We start from the raw sequence: 13,319 nt of genomic DNA, 5'->3' as shown, positions 1-13,319 counted from the left end.
GGCATAATTCATAGCCCTCTAAAAAATTACCCCTACATTCTTTAAATCGAAAGGTAACTTGCGATACGCGAATGTGCCCTGTGGACAAATAAATGCAGTCTTTGACTGGTCTTGTGGGCGGATATTTATTTGATTATATCCAGAAAATCCATCCATAAATGAAACGATTTCACATCCGGCGCATTCATCAATTATCTGGTCGATAAAGGGTGTAGGGTAGTTGTCTTTGGGACAAGCTTGGTTTACATCCCTTTAATCAACACACACTCTAATCGTTCCTTGCTTTTTCATCACAGGAACAATGTTCGATAGCCAATCAGTTAGAGGAACCAGGTAAATGAAACCAGCATGTATAATCTTTTCAACTTTCGCCTTGATGGCAACAACTTTCTTCGGGTGCACCTGCTGAAGCTGTTGTTGTACCGGTTTGACATCTGGATACATCTTAATTTCATGTTCAACTATGCTCGAGTCAATGCCTGGAATTTCTTCATATGACCATGCAAATACATCTCTGAACTCATGAAAGAGAGCACAATATATTTCTAGTTCTGAAGAAGAACAAGATTTGCCAACATGAATATTCTCTACAACATCTTGTTTGGTCGAGACATTTATGGCAATAGTTTCTTCAATATTAGACAAATTTCACTCGGAATCCACCGTATTTGCAATATTTGATAGAAAATAAAAAATTGAAGGATGATTAAGTTCGTTGGAACAATCTTCGTGGTAATTTGGAAGATGGGAACGATGGTGGTAATCTTCCCATGGTGCCTCTCCTATCATCATTGACTGAATAATTCCTTCGTCTGTAGAATGTACATGCGACCAAGGATATGAAGAGGTACCATATTCTTTAGACCTATCTATCCAAACACTCGATGAGCATTGATTTGGGTTTGCCGCCCAGGCCAAGAAAATTGATTGCTACAATATTTCTATTGGGCTTGAAGGTAATACCTGGTGATGATCCATGATAATATCATGTTCGGAAATCTTCTGAATCTTTTTATATAGAAGATATCATATTGTAGGTCTCCACCATGGCTACTTCCGCCAGATTACTTGGAGGTGGTAGAGAAAAAGTACCCATTAACGTAGGGTCTTTTAGGAGTCCTACTCCGATATTTTGAAGCGATTGAGAGCTTCCATGGATTATCGGGATGCTTCCCGTAACTTGTGAACTATTGGGGAGAAAGGTTTGTTGGTCAATGATTGTAATTCCTCGAAAATGAAATGCAATATTTCTGAAGTATGTTGACACAACAACAGCCATAGCATAAATCCAGGGCCTTCCCAATAGGATGTTGTAATCGAGGTTTCCATCGATAACTTCAACATCAATTTCTACTGTTTTTCCCCCCAGTTCAACTTGCAAGTTACTTAAAATCCCATACGGGGTGTATGTTCATCCATCAAATGCTTTTAATGTCATTGATGATCTTGACAAGGGTGGTAAGCCTAAAGTTTTCCAGCAACTCACTAACATAATGTAGGTAGATGCCCCCTCATCAATAATTGTTCGATGAACAGTTTTGCTAAGGGCTTTCACTTGTATGAGGAAAGCGAGTTGAGCTGGTAACTGAGGTTCATATCCTTTATGATTAAAGGCCACGAGATTGGAATCCGATGGGTCAATCCCACCTATTGCTGATAATAGAGCCTGCTTTTGGGAGGGGCAATTTTGCAGTACTTCAAGTGTCGACATAGCGGATGGTGATTGGGCCAAATCCTCTACTATATTATAATTCTGTTCTGCTCAAGAATGATGATTAAATGTTGATTTTTGTACTACTCCCTTTGGCGGCTTTATCATGAGCTCAAGAATGATGGGTGGCACAACTTTGGTCGAAGTTGTTGTCGATCTACTAGGTTGATCTGTAGCCTTGTTGTTCAACAGCTCTGGATTCCCATAATCTTTATTCCTTGTCGATATCGAAGCATCATTTTGTTTCGAAATGGACAACATAAGCACTTGGGATGGGGAAGCATTGTCGCTAGCAACCAGATTGGTTTCTAGGTTTGGAAACAGATCAATCAATGCCACCGAGGTTTTTGAATTCTTGAAGAATTTCTTAATCTCAGCTTTATGTGGACAGTCTTTCGTCCAATGATCCTCATTGCATATAAAGCATGGATGACTGGGTTTCTTTTGCCCAAAAGGGCTTGCAGAAGACTTTTCAGGAGACGAATCATCCTATTTCTTCTTTTTTCTTTTCCCTTTCTTCTTTCCCCCTGGTTGCTTCGATTCTTTGCCTTTGTCGGTCGACACAACATTAACCTCCGAGGCAAGAAGTTCTTCATTTGCATTTTGATTAGAAACCTTATGGGCTTTCTAGATGTAGCCTTTGCGGTTTTCGTGCTAGTCGTACCTATCATGCCAACATTGTTAGGAGAGTCTTTGTTTGATTTAGGAGGAGGATGAATGGAAAACTTTAGTCTAGGAGTGTCAGGGATTTTTTCATAGAGCGTGCCAGACTGAGTATAGATCAAGTCTAGATATTGCACACGAGCAATGACTTACTCTTCAGTGACAACCCCCCCTTTAGCCACATCTTTTGTAATAGAAGGTAACAATGACTTAATAAACCATTCAGCTAGCAGCTGATCAGGAACATATGTTCTTACCATTCGATGACAACGTCGCCATTCATGAATATGATCAGATATGTGAGTGGCTGTCATCTGCTTAAAATTGGTAAGAAGCTCCGTTCCTATTTCGTACCTTATTGGTAACTGAAAATGGGTTAAAAAGGTGGTGGAAAGGGCGCTGAAGTTATCGAATGAAGCTCTAGGCAATTCCATGTACCATTTTGCTACCGGACCAGTTAACGTTCACTGAAAAAGGCAAAGCCTAATCGAATCATAATTGAGAGTGTTGGACGAACACCACAGATGAAAGGTCATCACATGATTCGATGGATTTTCACCTGGATTTCCATTGAATTTGGGAATATCTGATGGAAGTTTATGAGGAATTGTCGACCACCGAGGGGCGTAAGCAATTGGATCATTTGTTAGCCGATTCAGATCTGGTAATTCTAAAGTTGCGACAAAAGGAAACTGTTGATTTAGGTTTGGCGAAGCATACCCAAGATAAGATGGGATTCCTGAGCAGTGGGTCTTTGCATACTAGCATAATGTATTTGATGCTGATAACTTTGATAAGGTTGATGGGCATAACCATTATGATATGATTGATGGTGACTGTTTTGAATATACGACTACCCATTACCCGCAAAGCTTTGTTGCTAGGGTCCTTGGTAATCTTGTTGGAATTGCAGTTGTTAATATTGCACCAGCCACGGTTTTGAAGCCATTTGTTGCTGTCCAATACTGAATGTTTGACCAAGATGAGAGGTGATAGTACCCGTTTGAGCCTGAGTCGCTCTAGTTAAGGAGCCACTAATCAGCAGTTGTGATTGTGTCATGGAGACAAGAGGCTATTGTATTACGACCTGAGAGACTTCAGGTTGACATACAATAGGCAGCGCTTGTACTTGCGACACCTTCACGATAGCCGATGTAGTGGGAATGTTCAACATGGGTTGATTTTGCTACATCGAATATACAAATCTTGGTTGTTGAGGCAGTATTGGTATCCAACCACTGGATGTGATTCCAGCTTGACCTGAATTCTGTTGTGAACTTCCATATGGTTGTTCTCCTGGAGGGAACAATGAAAAGGCATACTTCCCCCCATATGGTGGCAATCCAGTGATCAAAGGGAAAATTGGCCTTTTGAGACTGGACTACGCAAATTGATACTGTTGCGAAGGATCAATTTGCTGAGACTCAACATAAGAAATTCTAGATAAGCTTCCAAATGAACAAATAGGAACAGACCATATTGTCGAAACAATCCCTGGGTGGACTTCATCTAGCTGTTGAGAGCTAGTTGGGACAGATGGTACACCAGCGAACATCGTCGGAGTGGCGGCAGGAGGTTCTGTTGCTGCTGTATCGAATGAAACAGTCCTAGATGCAACGGTTGTTCAGACATATTTAGTCTATCCAAAAGATTTCCTAGCAATTATATAGGAACTTGCGGTGAAGGATGACTAACTTCTATCGTAGAAGGATTTAGGTGGATCCCAGTTCCAAAATGCAATGGAGTACTAGATGGAAGATCCTCCACAATCTCTTCTATAGCAATCAACCAAGGTGGAAGAGGTAGACCGTCAAGTCTGTAAAATATTTCTGGTTCCGAAGAAGGTATAGAATCTGCAGCGATAGATGCTGGAGGGGTGACACCTTCCAAATCAGTCCTAAATGGAGCTGGTTTAGGAATAGAAGTGTTTACCATTACACTAGGATCAGTTCTAATGTCCTCTTGTAACTGCGGAACTTCTTCTGTAGAGGCAGGGATACCAGAAATAGTTGGAGTAACTGGAGTCTCTAAGGATGTTGAAACACAAGTTTCAAACAAACTAGGAGACTTTGACCCAGTTAAACGAGTTTTCTTGGCCCGGAATGGTTTCGTTTCTAGAGTCAAAGATGGTTGACTCATTAGTCTCCACGAATGACGGGGTTTTGATTGACTTTCTTCCAAAATTGCGGATTACTTGATCAACTCAAAATAAAAAGGGGAAAATGTTATTCCGAATTAAATGAATTTTATGACGCTTTGATACAACTTGCTTTTTCAATTTTTAAGAGTCGAGAAAAAGCTAAAGATGACTTTAGTCACCTTCGATTTTTAATGAGCCTGAAGTGACAAGTGCTGAGATGGACCTTTTCTTTTAAGGAGTCTGAAAAGGAATGAAAGTGACTACTCTGGAAATCTAGACAGAGAGATTACCAAACCAATCGAAAAATTGTAGAATAATTTTTATGGTACGACAATCAATCTTCCCAAATGCTGTGTTTAGTGCATTGCGATCGATATGGCAGCAAATACGACTTCCTAAGGATAAAGGATATAGCCTATTGTGGTCTCTCAATATATACTCGACGGTACGTGGGAGCATAAGTTTGTACTGGCACTTGTCGTATCAAAGAGGAGGAATCACCCAACTTATGACGAAAACGATAGTTACCAGGCTTTACGACGTCGGAATACGTCTCTAGCCTAGACTTCTAGATGTTCTGAGTTAGGTTCCAAATTGTTTTTATGTTCATTGAAATTTATTTTATAGTTGATCTTTCTTAAGAAGTTTTCCTTTAAGGTTCACCGCATGATGTAGATATACAATTCCTAAATATGCAATCTAAGATGATAAACAGTCGTTTATTTTCTTTTTGCAATGAAAATCCTAGCTACTAAGGAAAGAGAAGTGAAATTCTTTCAACATAGATCATAGAGCACACACTAAGATGCACTGTCCTAAACCAATTTCCACACGCAATCTAAATGCAAATGCACATGCATGTATTTGTTTTCTGCTTTCTTAACGTGTGAATGAAAAAAATAATACTAAGTACAGATCTGAACTATTTTTCTTTCAAAGCGATAGTACTAACAATTTTCTTTTCAAAAAATAAAAGGAAGATTAAGACGACACTTTGCAATTTCGAATTCAAAAATTGCTTTCGACACTTGAAATACTATTAATTCAAATCAAATAAAATGGAAAAAATGTAATCGAATATCAAAAAGAGGAAGACTCTTTTCTTTCACTGAAAATGACACTTGTGACACTTTCAAATCAAAAGACGATAGTTTGATTAAGTTACTGTTTGCAAAGGAGAACTGTAAATGATGAAAAAAAAATAAAAAAAAATTCACAATTCTTTATCAATGGAGACTGAATAATGCAAAGGAAGGGAGTGTCAACAATGATATACTGATCACAGACAACAAAACTACTAAATAAAGCTAAATACAATGAAGAGAAAACCAAAATCTGGAGGTAGAAACAGTTTCACCTAATCATCGCACCTGTAACACAGGGAAACAGGGATGCATCTCACCTATAGCACATGGTAGGTGCGATGCATCTAGACTGCCAATGAGAGACATTGTGATGGTACAGGAACGAGACTGAGCTTGGTTTTTTGCTCATAGTTTGCAGCTTAGTTCAAGGATTTAGGCTGAGCTTATGATAGGAAGTAAACACAAAGCATAGGGGCTGATCTAATGAGGTTATTTGAGCTACCACCAGGGCACTCAGGATGTTTAAAAGTCAATTGTTTAGTTCATAAACAAACCTGGAGATGGACTGAAGCAGCGTTGATCTACTTTGCACTTGCATAGCAAAAGCAGTTCGAAGGCTAGCTGGCTTAACTTCAGGCTCTGTCTGTAGTTTATAAAGCAACCAAATAAAAACAAGCAAACAAGCTATTTTCTCCCCAGTGGAGTCGCCATTTTGTTATCGGGAAAACTAGTGTCCATTCAGATCTGTTAGTCCCACTAAGACGGGGAGCTATCTTAGAAACAAACAAACTAAAGTTACCTGTGTTTTCCTTTATGAGAGATAGATGAGAGAGAAGCAGAGAGTACCAACCTCAGTCTTTCACTTGGCTCCTTGCTTGTTTCCTCCCTCCTTTGACAGAGCTTCGCCACTCCTTCCTTACTTGTCCCGCTTCAAAGAACACCTGTAGAGTCAAAGCAGCATAATACCATCAAAGAATAGAGATATATAACCATAAACAATATAGGATCAGATGTATATTAACCATACAAATGCATATACCAATACAAGATTCAGAGATATACAATAATATGGAGGAAAACTCAAATAGCTTTATTGATAGAAGTAGTAGAAGAGAGGATTACAACCCATTGGTCTGACCCAGTGCCATCCTCCCAGCATGAAAGCCCTCTTCACCTCATGAAAATCTAGATCACCCAACACTATGATGTTTCACAGAGAAACCAACAACACTTCCTTACAAAATACAAGTTCCAACCCCTGGATCTCTAGAATGAGGGATCCATATATAGATATTTGCAGGTGGGTGAGTCAGCTTCTTGGATTTTGATTAGTGTCATTTCTCTGATGATTCTTGGTTCCACTTGGAGATTTCATGATCTCTTACTCATCCTTGGGCGAATTTAGAGAGGCAAGTGTCAAATGGGCAGTTTCTAGAAGATTCTCTGGGTTTTCACCAAGCCAAGTGCCTCTGCCATTTGTCTGCTCTCTCTCATCGCACCCTACAGAAGGGATTTTCAGTATGCATCGCACTTTCTGCATGTAGTAGGTGAGATGCATCGCACCCTTAACACTGAGTAGTCTGTATGGTCCAGTTTTGACTAGTTTTGAGCAGTTTTTCAAGGAGAACTTCTGGGAAATGATGTAATCAGTTGACTTTGTTCCTTTAGGGTATGAAACAACAATTTTTGGGGTTAAGAAGCCCTTGGTTTATGGACATATGTGATTGGGGTTGCAGTGCCCAAATATGTCTATAACACGGAGGGTCTGGGAGGATGTCTCATGATTTGTCCAATGGAGTTGATTATTGGCTATCACTTGGTGACAGAACGAGAAAGATATTCCCTGAGGCAATCATTGCTAAAACCACTTGTGTTTGATCGGATAGGGTCCAAGTGGTATCTATTTTTTTGAGGAAAGTCCCTGATTCCATTCTTCGTGTGACACGTAGCAGTGAGAAGGTGAGAGAAAACCACTCTCACTAGGTGGTTATTCATCGTGCTATTTTTCCACCCGATATCTATGAAGACCGATGGATCTATATCGGGTGATCAATGGTGTAGATGCATCCAGGCTAGTTGGTTTGGCGTTGCAAACCTGAAAATGTTTAGAGAGCTAGCCTAAAGTTTTCTTCGGGTCCGTAAGAGAGATTTAAGTGTGGTTTGATGTTGGCCTATTTTCAGCGCATGGTCTTTTGATGGCTTTTTGTCCAAAGTGTTTGGCTGGAACTCCACGGTTCTCTTATTCGAGCTTCTCATGGATTGTGTGTGTGGTTCAGTTTTTTCCTGCCCTGCTGCCTGTTGAACTCTCACATAGTGGGTACGGCTTCATGTAAATTATGTATTATTGGATAGATTAATAGAAGGTCCCACTCTTACTTGATCAAAAAATAATATTCCTCACCACATTCCACTTCCGTATTACTTACACATAAATACCAAGGAATAACATTAAGTCATAAAGGTTAGACAAATAATTATAAGATTGAGCTTTCATAAAAATCGGAACTAGTCAGTCACATCACAACCATACATCAGACATTCCCTTATCACCATACTACCCTAGGGATAGTAACTAATGTTTTCTTGGGTGGGGCATGCTGGTATCTCTATTGGAGTTATAGACGTTTTCTAGCAGTGGTGGGAGGCTAGTGGCGCTAGGATAAAATCTAGTGTGGTATCCTCCCACTCCTTGTGTTAAGGTAACTTCTGATCGGGCATATTGACATCTCCACTGGGGCTATGGGCGCTCTCTAGAAGTGGAGCAAGGTTAGTGGTATTAGACTAAGTCCATTGAGTAATCCTCCCACCCCGTGAATTCTATATTTGCTAAATAAATTGAATGAAGGGCCTTGTTGTGGCCAGCAACACCCCCCCTTATTCAATTAAGTATCAACCATGATACTGAATGAATGGGGACCCTTAGTTAATTTTTTAGGTAAAACAAGAGTTTCTTTTTGAAGTCACAATCATATGCTTAGAAAAATCCTCTTGGATATTTTAAGCCTAAGTCTATGATTAAAGAGAAAACCTTTAAGGTCGCATTGCAGAAAGGATAGGAAACACCTTCAATTCCCTTTTTATGCGCACCATCCTCGTATTAATAATGACATCGCATCGCAAAATGGTAATGCTCATAAGGAAAAACTTTAAGATTCGCCGATCTGCGATAGCGCCGATCGCTAGATCGCATATCGCAGAAACGAGCCAGGCAAGTTTTGGTAAACACCAAATTTCTGCGATCTGCGATATTGCGATCGCTGCGATGCCACATCCATGCGATTTGCGATGATGCGATTAACGATCGCGCGACATGCGAGGTTGCGTCAGCAAATCATAAATCACTTCGGTACGAATCCTTCGGGCGCGCCATTCAAAAAAAAAACCACTTACTATAATCTGACCCGAAATCATGCGCCTTTAATGATAGTGAATGAATTAGTTGTCAGTTATTTAATGGATTAAAGACGCATGCCTTGATGAAGATTTGCTTTACGTAAGGTGGCATATTTGCTTTATCTCTTGCATTTAAAACTCTCCCATCACCTTTCTGGATCAGTCATTTCCATTTCACTCGTAATCTGCAGGAACAAAATGCTAAGACGTCTCAGACAGAAATGCAAAGAGAAATGGGAAAGAAAAATAGAGCTCAAAGCTCCGAAGCGAGGGAGAAGACCAAGGAGATGGCACCCCTGTACACAGACACAGCCTGTAACAAGGACGCAGGAATATCAACATGGGAAGGCATGTACAGGCTGCTAGAGGAAGAAAAGCCTAGGATAATGAAAGTGACTGTTGTCGCAGGTGCACCACGCTCTTTTGAGGCATCCTTGGAAGACCTAGCATGTTCGTTCCTTCACAGAATAGCGGCAAGGCCCAAGATTCTACCATACACAGATATGATCAAGTGGATACTGGATGATGCAGAATTGAAAAACAGACAATTCAAAGTTCATGGACATGGAGTCGTGGGATCGTTTGCTGCGCAAGATTTGAAGCTTATGTATCATCTCCCTGAACCGCAAGTGACCTATAATGCACAATTTGTTAAGAAGTTCGCGGCGGAGAATCCAGATCTATCAGACACCACTAAAGAATGGTCTAGAAGGGACAAGCCGCTTAAAAAGGATAAAAACGGTATGTACAGCACTGGTTCCCTCACCTCTCCATATTGTTTTGCTGCGGCCATGCTCTGTAGGTTATTTGGGATGCCGGATATCAACAAGTTTTCATCTGAATGGCTGCCCTTAATTGATTCTGCTACTAACGCCGACATCCTAGATTGGGCCAAAATCCTTTCTGATACTCTATACACGGCTGTTATCAATTACCGGTCTAAGAGATCCTTTTCTCAAAGGGTCTATCCTCCTTTTTATCTGTCTGCCTATATTATGGATTCCATTTGTCTTGTATCTGAATTCCCTATTATGGGGTGGAAATGGACTACCCAAGACCCATTGCCCATCCATGTTTATCATAAGACCTTATGGGATTCCCAGTTTACCCCTCACTTTTACCAGATTTGCCATGGGGTTATTTTGCCCCTATATAGAATGATATATGATAAGGACCCCCCAAGGTGCTCCCCCGAGGCCCAAATTGACATCATCCCCGTCGCGAGATGGTTTGGGGAAGAATGGTTTACTTACATTAGAGTTTATGGAAGCACTGTACCTCCACATGTCCTACCCCTATATGTCCCTGATAAACTTTTGGCTCGGGAAATCACTTATCAAACTTGTTCTGAAGGCGGCCTAACCAAAGACCTAAAGGACAAGAAGAAGGCCATATGGCCTCAATTTCCCGTTACTTGTGGGGCCTTCTCTTTGTTCGATGTAGGACACGCTTTTGGCGAGGTGGAGAATGTGACGTGTCTTCAATTATTTAAGTTCCCAATGAGGCCATTCGACCCAAATGATGTGGCCCAAGAATTCACAACGAACGTCAAGATAAGAGTGTTCTCTGGAAGGAAAGATCCGTTTGATGATCTATTTCAGAGTAAAAGCTCGCTCAAAGAAATCTTGCGGGAAGCTCAGTCGAGGCTATCTCCAGATGACCTCCAAAAATTCAAGTTATATAGAGAAAGAAGGCTTGCCAGTATTCCACTAGAGAGGCTGTGACTACCTACCAGAGAACCAACTCCAAGCATCAGCCTCAGTGAAAACTCCAGCACTTCCAAATCTAAGTCCAACACCGCGCAAGAAGTATCTGAGCATCCTGAAGAGTCTGTTCGCGACCAAGGAAAAAACGAAGAAACAACCAAAGACACAGCTCAGTCAAGTGCAATGTCTCAGCAGCAAGTTATCACCTCACCACCAAGAGATGTCCCCCCTCCTGTCATCAAAGCACCACTTGTCACGACAGAGCTAGATAAAGAGTTGGAAACCTTCAATGAATTGATCAATCTTGAAGGGCCAGTCCCGAAAACACCTGTGAATAATACTCAGGTGGTGCAAGAAGTCGTTTCGACCATGGTCAGTAGTGCCACAGAAGCTGAACACCTTCCTATCGCTCCAGCTTCAGAACTTCTACTTAACATAGAAGAAATTCCCCCACTGGATGTATTCTATAGTCCCCAACACAAAACAGTTGTAAGGAGACAGAGAAAGAAAAGAAAGCTTGAAAATACACTGTCTCAAGAGGCTGAACATTTGGACGTCTTATGGAAAGACCCCAATAATAATCCGACGGAAAATCTTACGAAGCTGTCTCAGATTGCAGGAGCGTATGCTTCTGCAACTATTGATAAGGCCTCTGAAGTTCAGTAACTATTAAAGGAACAAGAAAATCATATACAGCTACTACAACAACAGTTGCAACAAGCCAACGCGAACACTGAAGCTTCCAGACAGCTAGAAAAGCTACAGGAAGACTTTCAACGGATGCAGGTAGGCTATCAAAGGAGTCTCGAAGAAAAAGAGAAACAATTGCAGACTTTGCAAGAAGCGCACAAAGATGAACCTAAGCTGGCAGAGTTTATCTCAAAATCTATCGGCTTGAACGAGCAACTACTGCAGCAACAGGAAGAGTTGGGACGTAAAATATCACAGTGGAGTCACTATTGTGCGCTGAGCGACAAAATCACCAGCCAAGTAGTGGATCTGCGGAGCGACTATGATCAGAAAGACAAGAGGGTGACATAATATTTGACTTGGCAAGATGATGAGGAAGGAAAAAGAGCAGGTGCACCCAGGATTAACGAAAATCATAAAGAGTTTCTCTTTAATAAATGGGATGATCAAATCACAAGGGCGGAGCAGGCAGCAGAGACAACAGCGACACAGGAAAGCACTCTTATCGACTGTGTAAATGAGAATTTACACAGGGAAAATTTAATTGCAGAGACCACCCCGGGGTACCTACCAAACAAGTTGCAACTGGAAACAGAATGGAGGCAGAAAGCACAGGCAAAAGGGAAGGCAATCCAAGCATTGGCCAGACTGAATTGGGAATGTTACTGGACGTATTTGGTTAAACCACACAGCCAATGGATGATGGTGAAATGCATTACAAATGCAGCCGAGAAGTTAGCGCCAGCTCTTGTAGATGCCATTTTCGCAGCCCAGCTCAGCACAGAAATCAGTCAGCCGACTCTCCTCAAGCCTATGCTGGATACTTGCAACTTTAAAGACCAAGTTCATAAGTGATTTCATTTAGAATGTTGTTTTTTATCTGTTTTAACTAGATTAGAAAAAGGATGGTCATTTGAAAACTGTATCCTGAAATTTTGTAATGATACTATTATTAGAATTAGGAAGTAGTATTTTAACCCTTCTCATGCATTTAGAGAAGGGTCCAGAAATTTGTCAAAAACTTGTCCTCGGAACATGCACTTCTGCACCCTCAGAGGAGGTTTTGATGAATGGAGGGATCGAGATTTATTTATGTTGCATTTTAATGTCTGCTACTGATGTTGCACTTCTGTACTCTTGGTAGATGTTAGAAGTAAGTAGAGATAAATCGCCATTGCTTGAAGTTTATGAGTGAAATCAGTCATAAATGGTACTTTTATCTCTTGACCAATTTCTGCTTATATTCTTAGAGTGATATTCAGTTTTAGTTGTTTATATGTGGATGCATGAATGTCTGGGTTACCATTTGGCACTTCTGTACGGTGGAATCATTTGTTTATGCTTGACATATGAATGACTTATTATGCGATATGTTGTTCACAACTGTTTTGCCTAACTTCTTATGCAGAATGGTTTATCTTAAATGGTTCATATTCTTATGATAGCTGAATGATCTTTATTACCAGTTATTGTTCGAAATCTTTTTAGATCGCATAATAGAAGAGATATATCTCGGGTTAGTGCAGATTAGATGTGTTGTTTTCATTAGATTACAATAGTATAAAGTATGTTTACTAGTTAGATTTGAGTTAGCTCTAAAATACTTCCAGAATCAGCATAATCAAAATCTACACACACACACATAACCTTTAGATTGGGAAGCTGGTCCCATTATCCCCAGTCGGACCCGCTACACCAAACGGGCAAGGAGCCGCCAACCAGGTTCCGGACCGGGTGGGTATCCCCCTTGTTGTTGACCCAATCTCCCGGCCCTCAACAGGCCTCTAACAGGAAGCTAAAACAATAATCCAAATAGTTTATCATCTTAGGATAGTGGATAACTCCATCGAGGCTATGGATGCTCGTTGGTAGCGGAGTGGCATCTTTTTTTGGAAACTCATGATATGGACCAAAAAAGGAACCAAAAATCA

Source organism: Pinus tabuliformis, chromosome 1_2 (genome assembly GCF_031772625.1).
Source record: "Pinus tabuliformis cultivar Carrire ecotype Pingquan chromosome 1_2, CPIR1, whole genome shotgun sequence".
NCBI classification, from domain to species: domain Eukaryota; kingdom Viridiplantae; phylum Streptophyta; class Pinopsida; order Pinales; family Pinaceae; genus Pinus; species Pinus tabuliformis.
This window is presented reverse-complemented; position numbering follows the sequence as displayed.